The following is a 9,713-nucleotide window of genomic DNA, read 5'->3' as shown; positions in this document are numbered from 1 at the left end:
TGGTGACAAGATGAACAACTTGTTAAAAAATATCTGGTTCTTTGATAAAATCAAAGGTACAATAAGACCAAGCTGTTCTCGTGCACTGTTTGTACATATACCTATTAAAAATAATGCACCAAAATTTTTATATGACTCCCATAATTGTAATTAGGAAGGCTGCAATCATGTGACCAATGTGCTGACAGGAGTAAAGAAGGTAGTATAAAGGCCAAAAGTCCGTGTAAAGAGCTAGCTTCGGGCAGTGGATGGGTCAAACAGCACAGGACTTTCCCCCTGACTTTCCATGAGACTGGTGTTTGTGTCCAATGTGAAACCAGGTGAACTTTTAATTATTTAAAGATCTGTCATCACCATGTTTTCTTTCCTAAACCTTTCCTAAACCTGTGGTGTACAAATTATGACATTCCCACCCATGGACCGCGGAACGCATCTGAACAAGGGGGGGGGCCATAATTTCAAGTCACGCGGAGGAGGTGGGGGGGCATATGCATTGAAACAGACAATATTACTGATGTATTAAATAATGTTGTGGAGCACTTTTTTTATTCCGACGCCACACAGTCACATCTACAGTACATGCATGAACATGAACACATGCTTGCTCAGATTAACCCCTCTGATCCCACTCAAACATTCACACACAACAGGCCGAACCTGTTTACACATAAACGCACAGATGAAACTATAGCAAACAACAAAGTACATCCAGTCCACAACCACAACCAAAACTCATCTTGCTGCCTTGAATCTAAGTCAACATCATATTCATTATCATCACAAGTCAGCACTCATATCAGACTGATGTGCAGAGCCACACACACACACACAACAACAAAACAAGCGCAGCTGCGCAGTTACTGAAAAGTAACCAGAACGCTGAATTTCTGACCGCAATGTGTATGTCCACTCCCGCCCGCTCCCGCAAAACTCTGAGAATTTATGCCCGCACAATAATAGAGATGCATTGATTTTGTGTCTTCTCCCGTCCCGCAGGAGAAAACACGTCATTTTATAGGCTATTAATAAAGAGATTCATGGGGTTGATTGTTTCGTTTCCCTGGTCTGCATGTCTTTTGACGCACTGGTCAGGAATAGCGCTCCTATTTCGTTGTTTTCATTTAGTTTTTAATGAGATAAAGGCTGTTTCATATTCTATTCTCCTCCTCTGTATTTATTTATTTTTCTACCTTTATATAATCACGCAGTGATTGAGGTTAAGGCAAGCCCGGTGCCAGGATGGAGTTGCTGAGGGGGCGGTTAAAAATTACGAGGGGGCAAATCTTTATTTTGCAGCATAGGTTCACACAGTGAGTTATAAAGAGCGCGCAGACGTGTGTAATAGTCGCGCGTAATGACAGCTCATCGCCGGTGAAACACAATTAACTACACGTCTTCTTTCATGTTTGTCTCATGACAGATGGAGCTGACAGACAGACAGACAGACAGACAGGTGGAGCAAGCAGCAAATTGGTATGAAAGCTGGTTCAGGGCATATTCGTCCATTTATGAATAAATATGGAGTGGAAACGCTCATGCATGTGCACCAAGTTCCTGTGTTGACATCCTGTCGCTAGGCTACATCTTCTTCTTCTTTTTCTTCTCCTTCTACTGTTTAATGGGGACCCGCAGAACCCGGCGGGACCCAATCCCAATGCAGCCCACTATGTCAGAGTACAAAAGTTACCCGGGCCATGGCCCCCCTGGCCCCCCCAGTTCCGCTGTCTATGTTCCCACCTATTGTTTCTGAGTACTTCTGTCTGTATGATGTCATCTCTGAATGTTGCAATGCTACGTGAGGCTACAGATATATGATTCGTCCCGCACGACCAGCCTCCCTTACTTCAAATGGGAGTCTGGGATCATTCGTCTTTCGTTCTGTAATAGAAATGGGCGGGGATATCCAGACCGCGTGACAGCGTTGCCATAGGTGCGGCACGTGTGTTACATGTAACAGAGACATTGCAGCTCTGCAATATAGCTGAATCAAATGAAATCATATCCATTTTAATCTCTTCTTGCGATGCATTGAACACTTTTCTGTTGTACTACGACAACAATTCGGGGAACAGCAGTTCCGGTGTAGGCGGGTGTGAGGCAAAGCTAATCAGCCGTTGGTCGAGGCATTATGGAATAGAATAAAATCCCTAGAGTTTTGGAAAAGTTATCGAATCTCTTTTAAATCCCTTTTTAAAACATGTTTTTATTGGAGAGACTCTGCTAATATTATCTGAGTTTTAAGTTCATTTGAACTGTTTTTTATTTCCTCTGTGTTTATATACCAAAGTGTTTTTAACAGTTCCTTTAGAAGTTGGTGTTTTCATGTCTTGTCTGTTTTGATAATTGACATGTACAGCACTTTGTAACTCTGTTTTGAAAATCACTTATAAATAAAGAGTATAATAAAGTTGTTTTTTTTTAGTGGTGTGCAATGAAATTAACTGTTACAGAAACGTTCCACGGATAACCTGACGTAAATTAGCTCTAATTTGCACTGTCTGTCCCTCCACGTTTGCCATCTAGCTGAGGAATATTTCTTAAATAGAGTTTGAATTTGATAGGTTTGAATAAGAAAAAAGTCATATTATGAAAAATTGATTTCAGGGATGAAATGAGCAGCAGCCACAAGCCACGTGCTGGTAAAATACACAAGTGGCTGCTAGATTTGCTTCACTCAGCAGCCAAAAATAAAAAGGTAATCTACGGAGTGGCTGTAGATACTAAAATCCACCAGCCCTGAGTGATTTAACATGTGGGGTTATGAACACTAAAGCTTCCATACCTATGCTTTGCCTCAATACTACTTTTAAATTGTACTATTTTTTTTTTTGAGATGGAGCCATGTTTGTGTTATACATTGTGAATGTTAATGTTAATTTCATACTGGGTCCTCAAACAGTCATGGAGACGTCTTGCTCATGGAAATGTGTGTTGGAACCTCAGGTGGTTGTGATCTTCATGATTGGGAGTATCAGAGAGTGCTGGTGTCCAGCTCTGCTCTGATTGGTCCAAGACCCTCAATCATGCAGATCACACACACGTGAGTGATCAGTGTGTGTGTCTATATAAACTGCTTGTTCTGCTTTGTGGTGTTGGTTTGACACCCTGATGAACGTCTCTGTCAGAGAGCAAACACTGTTGAGAGCTGATGATCAGTTCAGACCTTCTGTTTGATTTTAGACGAAGCACCTTTAGAAGAACAGCAACGTCCAAACCACGTCATGGCAACCTGTCCAACAGCTGTCAAGATGTTAGTGTGTGGACTGACCTGCTCACAAACAAACATCAGTGTCCCTGTAGATGTGTTGCCAATGTGGCTCAGAGAGAAGTAAATACCAATAACTCCAGTCAGAAGCAGACAGACGAGTCACAGCATTAATTAAAGGCTGCAACACAGAAACATATAATTCATCTCAGAATAACAAACAATGGACAGAATGAGAGCAGAACAGCTGTCATATGAATAACTGTCATATAGAGACAGACTGGAGTTAACATGAGAGGTCACACCAACTACAGAGGCTTTTAGTGCGAACTAAATGAACAGCTTGCATCTCTGACACATGCCGGCAGCAGTTCTCAGTATTAGGCACATGTTATTCTCTACAAGTTTTTAAAGCAGTGTGAAGTGTTTGTGTGTGTCCGTGCAGAGTTGATCACAGTCAGCTGTTAAATCCTGATTGGCTCGTCACAGCAGCTGAGCTCCACTCTGATGTTAAACTGAGCTTAACTTTCAATTTCATGCCTTCAGAATCACTCTGATCAAACGGCTCTTTTTCCCTCCTTGTTTTCTGGTTCCAGTAATTAATTTCCAACAACCTCACCTCATTAAAGCTGCTGTAATCGATACTTTTACATTAACGCTGGATCGCATGACTACTTGTGTGTGAAGGAGTTTGGTCGTAGTGATAGAGAATTATGACCTGACTCTGCAGAGGGGTTTAGCTTCTTTCAGCTTTACTGTTTTGGTCTAGCTTTGTTGATTTTGGCAACAGCAGGAAGCTTTTATTTCCCTTCAAAATAGTGACCATATCAGTATTTTTTCACAAAACACCTTAGGTTAAGATTTTAAGTCCTAGTTAACATTTTTTTTTTTTTTTTTATTAAAATCAGTTGCACAAACCACCCTTAGGTCTTCTCCTTAAGGTTTCCTTAAAATGCATTTATGGATTTTCTCCTGGTCTGAAAGTTATCCCTAAACCATTGCAAAAAAGATCTTAGCAACCAAAGCAAGGAAAAAAACGGACTCTCTTAGCTGTAACATGACCGAGTTTATTGTGATAAATGGAAAAAGATAACACACCACAAGAAGAGTGTTCTGTGAACAGGAGAGCCCAGATGATACGCTTTTGATTTTGATTAGACAGAATTATTTTTGTTGCTTCTTCCTACAGTGTTTTCTGTTTTCTGTTATGTGGGGATCAAATGTACTCTGTAGTTTGTGCTGTCTATGATAGTATGCCTCCAGAAGTTTAATCTTTTCCTCCTCCTGACCAATATGGTTTTCTTGGCGTCTTTTCTTTTCAACTAATCCAACTTTAAGACAATAACAGGCATCACAAGCGTGAGTCCAGGCAAACAAACAATCTACATGGAAAGTACAGTAAATGAGTGAGTTAACGTTGCGGATGGTACCAGTGGAACCATTACCCCTACCGTCCCCATGTTTGGTCCCCCCTCTGTTGGGGTACCTAGCACACAGATCTGGTACTAAAAGGTGGAGCTGTGAACGCTGCAGTCTGATTGGTCAGTAGAGGACGGTCACTCTGCTCAGGGCTGAGTTGTGTCTGGTTTTGAGGCTCATGTAACCACTGTTCATACTGTGGAGAGTTTTATTAGTAAAGTGTAACTATAAAATGAAAGGATGTGTTGCTGCCTCTCACAGCAGCTGGAGTCTGACAAAAAATAATTTCATTCACTGGGCCGACTGCCGGCGACTTTTAAGGTGGAACGTTAACTTGTAATGTTACTCGATGCATGAGTTGATGACGTGAATCCATCAGCACACCTTAAATTTCACTTTAAGTGTTTATATATATATTAATTTCGACTGGGACAGCATATATTCTAATCCTCACTTGGAGAATAAAGCATTGCAGAGCGTCATTCCTGTGGGCTACAGCAACACTAAACCCCTGAGCTTGCCTGAGAAGGACTGAATGCACAAAGCTGCTATTTTTAAATATCCCATGGAGAGAGACTCTCACTGCAGCCTGTTCTATTTTGTTGTGAAAATGTGGGCGTGCAGCCTCGTTCTGTGGACGATAAACCAGGTGCAGACTTCCATCTGTGTCACCGCTGATGAGGAAATACAGCGAGTGCTGGACGGAGCAGTGAGTGACAACAACCCCGCCCATATTTAAGAGGACTGTCTGAACAGACCGAGGGTCTAGGTACCATGTCTGAAGGGTTACTGCTGGTTCCAAAGGTACTGGACTGAAAGTGTTTGGTGGAAACGGGGCTAAAGAGTTGTGTGTGTGAAATACACAAACACCACCAGAATACTTGGTGAGAAACAACAAAAGAACACTTCAAGTTGTTCTGTTCGCCACAGGTTCTTCTCGTGTTTGTCATAATGTGCTTTGTGTCTGATCCGTCAACATCAGCAGCCAAATGTCTTGCATGAGGACACATCATACGCCCCCTCTCTATTTTTGTCTTTCTCTCCTGGTCATCAGGGAGGCTGGCTCGTCCTCTCCACAGGTGTGTGTGATGACTCATGCTGATGTGTTTCTCTCTTGTCAGTGTAAAGGACAGGGAAGGACCAATTGTCTTTATGAATATAGATAAATGAGGCTGCCTGCTGATGGAGCTGTCACTCAGCACACACAAACATGTCCTCCCACAGGTACCATGTCGACTTTCAAACCAAAATTAATGTCACATTCAAATCACGCTGGATTTACTGTAAATATGAGCTGCTGTCTGTCCCCTTCCAACATCTGTGCCGTCTACTTTGTTTTTTTTGGGTTTAAGTCCCTTAAGCTCCTTCTACACATGCAGCTCTTCACATAAATGTGATTTTAATTTTTCATGTCGGTCTCTGAGTAACGCGGCCTTCTTCCAAGGTCGGAACGTTTCCACAGAACATAAAATGCTGTCAGATAAACAGAGACATTGAATGTGCCTCTTGTTCTGCCTCTTAAGATCAAGGGAACCCTAGAGGGCACTTTATCATGTTTTATCGACCACAGCGGCATCAAAGAGGGCACTTTTGCTATTTGATATAACGTGTTCATCAGTGAGCTTCACAGGAGGTGCATCTAGTTACCTGTGGACAAAGGCAGGACAGCTGTTTTCTCCTGTTTCCAGTCTTTGTGTTAAACTAAGCTGCTGGCTGTGGCTTCATATTTATTGTACAGACACGAGTGGAATCAATCTGAACATGTGACTCCCTGCAAGAAAGTGAATACGTGTTTGTCCCAAAATGTCAAACTACTCCTCAAAAGTAGCAGCAGCGACCTGTTCTCATTCACAGGGCTTTGTCACGCTCATTGGCATTTGATAGCGATTCACATAGCACCCTTTAACGCATGTAAGTGATGCACAGCTGAAACTCATTGGCACATGTAGTTAATGTTGTAAAGCCATCACGGATAGTGTTTGTTATTTTTCATAGTGTGATGTAAAGACAGTATGCCATGTGATTGATGTCAGTGGGCAACGACGGTATGTAAATTACCTAAAGTTAGGTTAAAACAACTGTGACTTTTGGTTTCACATGAGATGTGATACATATATGACGTAAGCTCAGACACTTTCAGATGCATCTCTCAGCTCCGCTAAATTTTTGTGGCTGGTTTTAGATGATGGTGGTATGTGTCTGTGAGTCAATCATCAGGATGAGAAAATCACCTCACCAGTCCGTAAACTCTCCCCCTGTTGACTTCTGCTAGCTAGCAAGCCAGGTTGAGATTTTCAGAACATCAGTAAACACAGAGAAAAGATGGAGAAGAATGGGCACCAGCTGAACTGACATCCTGCTAGCCATTGTACAGGCACTGGAAAATAAACTGGACGACATCTGTGTCGCATCAGTTTCCAACGGAGTATCAGGAACTGTAACGTTCATTAATTTACCGAAACTTGGCTGCTCACATTATAGAGTGTTAGTAACTGACAAACTGGGCAAGCCGGTCTCACTCCGAAGTTGTTGAAATCTGGCACTTGGGCAGCGACTTGCAGCATCAGACACTGATGCAAAAAGCCATCCTTTAACGTTGGTGTGATATCCAGCCAGTCACCGTTATAGTTCTATGGCACTTGGCTATGTCGGGGGGAAACGTGGTGAGACAAGTGACAGTTTATGGCCCATTTATGCTCCTTTTACGTACGAAAATGTATACGTCCGTTTCAAACGATGTTACCGTCACTGCCCACATACTTCCATGCGTCCTTTAGGCGGTGGTCGGTGAGGCCGTTAAATACATCGCGACTGGAGGACGGAGAATTCTTTTCTCTAGTACTGCCGATGAGAGAAATTGAATTGTTATTTCTTCTTCGTGTCTCACTAGAGCTACGTATCGGGTACTGACAGCAACACTGCCCCCACGGTTTCCAGTGGTACTGCTCTGTTTGGCCCGTATCCGTAAGCTTTATGGAAACGTGCAGAAATACGGACGAAATGAACGCGGAGCACGGACAGAAGGCTCCGTCCGGATCCGGATCTGTATTTAATGTTGAGCATAAATGGGCCTTAAGGTGGCGAAAGTCTGAGTAGGGTGGGTGGGAGACGTGGTGGATGGGTCCAACAAACACTGACAGTCACCCAGGAGAGCAGAGTTCATGTCCAGTAAGATTGTAAAGCCAAACCCCGCTCTTTTTTCCTAAGCCCAACCACATGCGTTAGTAGTTGGAGGAAAAAAAAAAAACATCAATTCACAGTGTTTATTTTGAAAGAGACTGTATGCAAACTGTGCATTTCCTGTGAAAACAGAAAGTGTATTCTGAAAACAGACAATGCATGTAACAGGCTGAAGTTGACATGTTGTCCCAGAACATCAACACCCAACACACCCAGGGTACCTTTCATGTTGTATGTGGACGTGGAAAGTCCATGACCAAATGTCGACATGTGATGAGGTGGGAGTGAGAATGTGTTGACCTGGAAGTGAGCACGGGCTGGCAACAGACTGAAAACTAAGTGTTCATGTAAGCGAATTCACCAACATGATAGAAGTTACAGTGTGTTTGGTTGTCTGATACACACACACACACACACACACACACACACACACACACACACACACACACACACACACACACACACACTCTTTGATGTGAGCTGACAGTGAGGAGGCAGGTGGGACTGCAGAGGCAGAAGGACACATGGAAACAGCTGGACAGACAGATGTTCTCACCTGTATGTGTCGTGTGAACAACCAGCAGCCTGGGGTGCGCACACACACACACACACACACACACACACACACACACACACACACACACACTGATGTGAAGATGACAGATGGAAACCCCCCTGGGGTCGTATGGTAGCACAGATTTCCACATCAGCCTCTGGATTAATACACCGAGTAAGCAGAGTGGATTCACCTTAATGACCTCGTCACTGCTGGATGTAAACGACAAATAGGGCGAAAAAAAATCAATAAAATGTACAGTAATGTTCCTGAATGTACATAAATGTGTATGACCCCCAGGCGGCTCTGTGAACGTGCTGTGTTGAAACCACTGTAGAAAACTTTGTTTCATTATATTCTCCTGTTGTACAAGTATTAATACCCTACATGTCCTGCTTTATTCCCACAGGTAACTTTTAGGAAGAAAATAAAAGGAAAAATCATCTTTTCCAAGCATGACTCAGCCAGCAGCTTCCAGAAATAGTCTTCCTATATGAGTATCCATTACTCTCATGGCTGTGGACTTAGTGTGAGTTAGTGGTCGCGGTTCCTTCCCTTCTCCACGCTGTGTCTCTGTCACACCTCCCCAGCAGACGCTCATTTTGGACCATTTTAAATTCCTGCCATTTGGGGGAGATTTAAAATTAGCTCAGCGGCACCCAGCGGCTCTTCATTCAGAAGTTATTACACCCCGAAGCCGCTCAGCTCACAGAGCCGACAGGAAGTCATCTGTGTGCAGCCCCGACACGCAGGGGAGCGATGGTGGTGCGGAGGATTTGTCACAGACACATTTGGAATAGAAACATCATAAAAACTTGATTCATAAACCATTTGAGCAGCATATGAAGTGAGAGACGTGAACGTGTGTGCTTTGTTAAGTCTGTTATAACACTGATATTTTATATTAGGTCCCACATGAACACATTCTGTCGCAGCAGCCACATCATTCTGATAAACTTGATATGACTGATATCTAGCTGTGGAAGCAGTAGCTCAGATCCAGGGGTGGCGTAGTGGGGGGAAAGTAGGAGTGATTACCAAAGGCCCCAGTGGGAGGGGGCCCCACAAGAGGCCTGAAATAAGACTTTTTTTTCTAATTAATAAGTGCCTCAGTTAGATTAAAATCGTCTGAATGAAGCAGTTGAAAGACTTAACTTTGTATAAAAAAAATAGCGGAAACGCTCTGAGGCCTCTCGCACCCCTTTGGGACTGTTCGTTATCTATGAGGGTGGCTGTGACTCAGAGGTAGAGTGAGTCGTCCACCAATCGGATTATCAGTGATTCAATCCCAGGCTCCTCCAGTCTGCATGTCAAAGTATCCTTGGAAGATACTGAACCAGAAATTGCTCCCGG

This window comes from Epinephelus lanceolatus, chromosome 14, assembly GCF_041903045.1.
Source record: "Epinephelus lanceolatus isolate andai-2023 chromosome 14, ASM4190304v1, whole genome shotgun sequence".
In the NCBI taxonomy this organism is placed as follows: Eukaryota; Metazoa; Chordata; class Actinopteri; order Perciformes; family Serranidae; genus Epinephelus; species Epinephelus lanceolatus.
This window is presented reverse-complemented; position numbering follows the sequence as displayed.